This window comes from Argiope bruennichi, chromosome 10 (assembly GCF_947563725.1).
Source record: "Argiope bruennichi chromosome 10, qqArgBrue1.1, whole genome shotgun sequence".
In the NCBI taxonomy this organism is placed as follows: domain Eukaryota; kingdom Metazoa; phylum Arthropoda; class Arachnida; order Araneae; family Araneidae; genus Argiope; species Argiope bruennichi.
The window spans coordinates 10304763-10311029 of NC_079160.1; the positions used below are offsets into that span (position 1 = coordinate 10304763).

Consider the following 6267-nt stretch of genomic DNA (forward strand, 5'->3'; position numbering starts at 1 on the left):
TGAACTCCCCGAAAGTTTAAGAGTGGATGTCAAAACAAAAGTAATGCGAAATTGAACTTATATGAAAGCATGTTTACCAATTTGAAATTATACCATAATATTAATAATAAAAGCATAAGCCATATATGATTGATTTATGATGCCAATTACTTTATTTTACATCTATAATAAATATAAAAGCCTACAATTATTCATGTAAATGCTGCATTGTAGATTATAATTTTTTAAAAAGTACAATAAATTAAATATAAAATCTTCTTAAATCAAATATTTTATACTAATAAATACATTTAAAATTAAGTATGCCAAATTAGGAAACAATACTTTAACATTTTATGTTAGATTTAATTTGTACTGATTTTTCGTAATGAAGTACGTTCCTGAATGTTTCCAATCTTGTATTGTTATATAATGTACTTATTTCTGATTGTTGTTTCAGCAACACCTTGAGTGTTGATGATGGTGATAATTGGAGTTCCAGCTCTTCGGAGTATTTCACTTGCGAAGAAGATAACATCTCAAGCACATCCTCACCTGGCAGCGAGGTAAGAATTTACTTCTGTGTGTTTTTAAGACATGCATTCTGCAAATAGGATATCTTTATATCTTAAATATTTCCCTATTCGATACGTCACTCGCTCGAAAAAATATAAAGATTCTCACTTTTGTAGTTTTTTTAGATATCTTTTTAAAAATATATGGATCCAACTATCTTTTGGTTTCTGCCAATGTAAAAATAATCATTACGCACACGAAGTGCAGTACAGTTTAATTTAGTTGTATTAATGTTCCATTTTGGAAACAAAACGAGAGCTATTTTGGGACGGATGTTTTGTTCCCCAGTCAGATGATAACAACGACACTTGAACTGGTCCTCGACTACATACAATCATTTGGCTTTAATACTGTTGCAGAAATAGGAATTCAATAAATAATGGAACGATGATTTCTTCCATTAAAATGCAAAAAACTCAAGTAAATAATCACGGCTTAAGTGTTCACAGAATCAGGACTTGCAGAAACTACCAACACACAAACAGGAAAACGGTATTAAACAATCGTTACTGCCAAAAGTGCTCAAACAAATCTAAAGCTACCTATGCGATCAACACTCCAAACGAGAATTCACATGTCTGGTTGGCTTTAACTTTATCTCGCGTTTTTATTGCTTCCTTAGTAAGATATCGAATTCCCTTGATCTGTATTTCTAAATGGGATATCGTCGATATTCTAGTATAGTCAAGAGCCTTTATTATTGACGCTTGACTTTGCAAGTCAATAGCAAAAGGCGAGAAACATTGACCTGGCATCCTTTCAGAACCATTCAGATATAGGTAAAACTTTCCTTCTTACAAAGAGGGTAGCTTCATAGGGGAGAAGTATTTGATACAATACTATGAAGAATATTCTTAACAAAATTATGAGCAATTTCTTCAGTATTCTAATTTTCAAGCTTCACCTTAATTTTCCATTCATAGCTTCATTCTCATAGTTGGCTGAGCAATGAAATTTTATATTTCAAATTACGACTGGATTTTAACCCAAACTACTTTAATAGACTTAAAACTTATTTCTGATAATCATGATAAGATATCTGAATCATGTTTATTCACTTGTTCGAGTTTAAGCATTCAGTTAATAATTCAGCTTTCATTTGCAATCCAAATTGGGAAATTTTATTTAATCCAACGCTATATTGCCTCTATTGAACGTTATATGCTGTTAATAAATTACAGCAATGATGCATAAGCAATAAAAAGATTTTTATGCTTCGTAATTATTTAGAGATTTAAAAAAATATCCAATTGTACGAAAACATAAAATAAAATTTTAAAGCAAGAAGAATAGCGAATTAATTTTTTATTGCGAATTATTTGAGAGGCAAAAACAGTAGTGTTTATAAATAAAAAGAATGCAAATTTTTTTTAGCGATTTATCATAACAGTGGTACAGGATATGCAAAAATATAAAAAAACACACCATGAAATATCAAATAAAATCTATGTGACATTGCAAAAGAATGCTCAAAAAATAACGTACATTTTGATTTCTTTGTATGGGACAGTGGAAGTTAAATAGTAATTAAATTTTTATAGATATAAAAATTTATATATATATATATATATATATATATATATATATATATATATATATATATATATATATATATATAATGTTCCATTTTAAAACAAAACTAAGAGTATTTTACGAACCTCTCTCAGATGATAAGAAATACACCTCAGATGGTTTCGGTTGAAAAAAGTCCCACATATTTGTAATTATTCTTATTCTAAATGAAATAATTCCCAATTATTGTGTTTAGAAGTAAACTATAAATTATAAGAATAAAGATAACTATTGACTTACGTCGACAAACAGCCCATTAAATATCCCGTGTAAGCCAACGCAAAATAAATTTTTATTTGAAAACAAGCATTTGAAACTCATTTGCTACCTCTTGTCTCTTTTCAGATGTCTGATTCTGAGTTGGATGTCGTCGAGACGGAGCTAAACCACATATTCATGGACCTACAATTGCTTTCTCGACGGCTCCAACAGGCCAACACCAGCCCAAACCAAACGATGCAATCAGACATTGGCCGATTTCAGAAGAAACTGTTACACACGGATGATCGAATTAAAAAAATGGTAATTAATAAAATTTTATTGTTTATATGTTTTTCTTCTTTATTCGTTTCGCCCTTACGACTTTAGTTGACGGGCGTCAATCATAAATTATCATAAGTGACTATTCACCACAATGTGGTACCATATTTATTTCAACCGATTTGCATTTCAGTGTTTTTCGAAGTTTAAAATGAATATAATTTTTTTTACTTCGAAATGATGTTTGATCTTAGCAATAGTATAAATAATCAGGGATGTATGTAGCAAAATAAGAGCAGATTGTTTTAGAAATGAAATTTTGGAATATCATTCTGTGCATTTAAACTTTTATGTTTACGTAGTATAAATCCTTTTCTAATAATATCTTTTAATATTTTAATCATCGAAATAAAAAGTAATAATGGAAACAGAAATTGCGATTATTAACATTCGAATGAGTTTCTCAAGTGATTTTTTTGTATGCTCAGTTTTTATTATTATATGAATCCTTAATAATCACAGAAAGAAATTTTGCAGTTATATAGAAATTCTAATGATGAAGTTGTATTCTCATGAGATTAAAAATATTTTTGAATTGTGGATTCAATTTTATTTTTTCTGTTTTTTCAGTTTTACTGAATGAACGTCCAATCAAACCTGCTCTTGTCCTGTGAACAGAAGAAAGATCGAAATATCTGATCGTTTTCTGGCACAGGGAAAACCTTTGTCACCTACCTTTTGAACTCAAGGAAGATCAGACATCTGATCGCCTTTTGGCACAGGAAAACTTACCTCCGCTGCCAGGTGAAGTCAGGGGATATCAAAACATCTAGTCGTCTTGTGGCACGAGGCAAATTTCGATCAGTTGTCTGCTGAAATCAAGGAGCATTAAAAACTGTTTACCTTTTGGCACAGTCAAGCTGATTTCCACAACCATGTGAACTCAAGAAAGGTCGAAAAATCTGATCGTCTTCTGGCAGAAGGCAAGCCTTTATTAGTTGCCTGCTGAACTCAAGAAAGGTGAGACTAATGATTGTCTTTTGGCACAAGAAAGTTTTCATCTGCTTCCAGGTGCACTTGTGAAAGATAAAATCAATTTATTAACCTCTTTGTGATACAAGAAAAGGTTTTATCAGTTGCCTACTGAAAGATCAATACAGATGACCATCTTCTTTCAAAAAGCTACCTTTCATCATCTGTCTAATGAAATGGAAGAACATGAAAACAGTAATCGCCTTTTGATAAGAAAAACGGGCTTTCTGTCTCTGTCTAGTTATCGGAAGACAGATGATTTCCTTTCGATCAAAACAGAGATCAATCACAACAATCGACTGATTTAGGGACCAACAAACCTAAATATAAAACACTACTACTACTTACTACTACTATTACTACTACCACTGTGTCATGAACTAATGGAAGATCATGGAGCTGATCGTCTTTGGACACAAAACAGCTTTCTTCATGTCTACAATGAACTGAAGGAATGCACAATAATTATCGCCATTTATACAATAGACTTTCATCATCAGTCAAGAATAAAACAATTGAACGCATTGTGACGCAGTATAGCTTAGTTTTGCTGTCTACTAAAATTAAAGGAGATAGAAAACCTGATCGTATTTTGATACAAGCTAACATTCTTCCTTTTTTCTAGTGAGCTGAATGAAGATTGAAATAACGGAAAGCTATTTGAATAAAATTGCTTTCATCTGCTATTTGGTATACCAAAGGATGATCAAACAACTTAGAGACAATTTGTACAGGCAAGGCTTCATTAACTGTCTCATGAGCTGAAATAAATCTTGCAGTGCGTACCGTTTTCCACTGGCAGAAATTCATTCACTTTTAGGTGAACTGAAAAAAGTTCGAAATGTCTTATTACTCACATTTAGTATAAGGCAAGCTTTCTTCAGCTATAAATTGATCTGAAGATAGATCAAAATAACTGTCTCAATTCTGGAACACGTAACCAGATTTTATTAACTGCTCAACTAAAGGAAAATCAAACAACTGATTAACTTTTGGACATGTTAGCTTATTGCCATTGTCTGGTGAATTAAATTAAGATTAAAAAAACTTATCTTCTAAGTCACAAGCAAGTGTATTTTCTACAATCTATGAAACAGAATGAAGATCGAAACCGCTGACTTGCTTATGTCACAAATCTAACTTTTGCCATTTGCCATACTATTTAAACTGATGGTGTATCAGGCAACTGATCGCCTTTAAGCACAAACGAACATTTTTCTGTTGACAAGTGATTTTAAATTGTTCAATGCGGCAGATTAACCGCCTTTTCTCACCAATCAGCTTTTTATCATCTGTTTAATTAGCTGAGGGAAGAGTACAAAAACTGACCGTTTTTTGGTACAGAAAATTTTCTTTTAGTTACATGACGAAATTAATGGAAATCTAACAGCTGGACACTTTTTAGTACAAGAAAACTTTCTTTCTCTATCTGATTAACTTAAGATGAAAACAACTAATCATTTTTTGGCAAACAATTCATCAGTCTGATTGTAGGAGATTATTTTTTTCACAGAGCAAGCCTCTATTAGTTGTGTTATGAAAGAAGAACCAAACGGATTGTATTTTGGAGTAGTTTTTTGTCTTCTGTCTAGAGAACTGAAGTGAATTAAAAAGAACATTTTTTTTAAACCTCTTTATTGAACTTTATTAGCTACCTGAGGAACTGAAGAGAACCTGGGAAGATAGTCACGCAATTATTTGCCCTTTGGGAAAATCATGCTCTCATTAGTTGTCTAACATATTAAAACATTTCTCCTCCTAAAAATAGGCATGGATTTATCAGGATTTGAGTGAACATTAGAATGATTAAATAATTGATCGCTACTTAGCTCAGGCAAACGTTTTTCCTCGAAAATAAAAAGGCTAGTAAATTGAAAGACGACACGGCACAAGACAAGCTTTTATCACCTATCTGATGAACTGAAGAATATCTAATGTTTTATATTCAACGACTTTTGTTCTTGGTCATCTAATTTCTGATGTCTTGTGCAAGTGATAATCTTTTGGCCCAAAAACCTTTCATTAGCTCTCTGATGAGCTGACTAATGTAGATTCATTGAAATTTAAAAACTGACAATCTTTTGAGAATGTATTACTTGAAACATTTAACTGTATTAACACTTACCCGATTTAAATCACAACTATCATCTTCTAATCTTGTTTTTAAAACGAGATATCAAGAGCATTTATGCAACAATAAGCTGAAAACTTTTTAAAAACGTATCGATGTACTCTTTGTTTGATATTTGCAAAAAAGTTCAATAACCAACCAATCGTGATGAACCTCCAAATAATTTAAAATTGTCTGGGATAATGTTTGTAAGAAATCTGACATGGCTGTACTGATTGAATAAAACTTATCAAATCAAATTGTGTTATCGGCATCTAATCTGAAAAGTCTTTTTTAATAAGTGGTCGAAAAGAAACATAGGAAAAAAATGTAGAGAAAATAATTTTGCTTGGTAGTCCAGTATACAGATGAAAAGATTGTACATATAGATATCTTAAATATGTAGCATAGAAGTGAATACAGATAAACCGTATTAAGATTTAAATAAACTTTCATCAATCACCAGAAGAATTATATTTTTACTTTTATGCAAAATGAGACATCGTTGTCAGACAGAA

The 6267-nt window shown here is 31.3% G+C and overlaps 1 long non-coding RNA gene across 1 annotated transcript; it reads left to right on the plus strand.

The window, feature by feature from the left end:
• Positions 1 to 471: 471 nt before the first annotated feature.
• On the plus strand, positions 472 to 3622 carry LOC129987807 (uncharacterized). The gene is made up of 3 exons (XR_008785594.1): positions 472 to 545; positions 2473 to 2649; positions 3238 to 3622. It is a non-coding gene; the product is annotated as an uncharacterized LOC129987807 (long non-coding RNA).
• The last annotated feature ends 2645 nt before the right edge of the window (positions 3623 to 6267 follow it).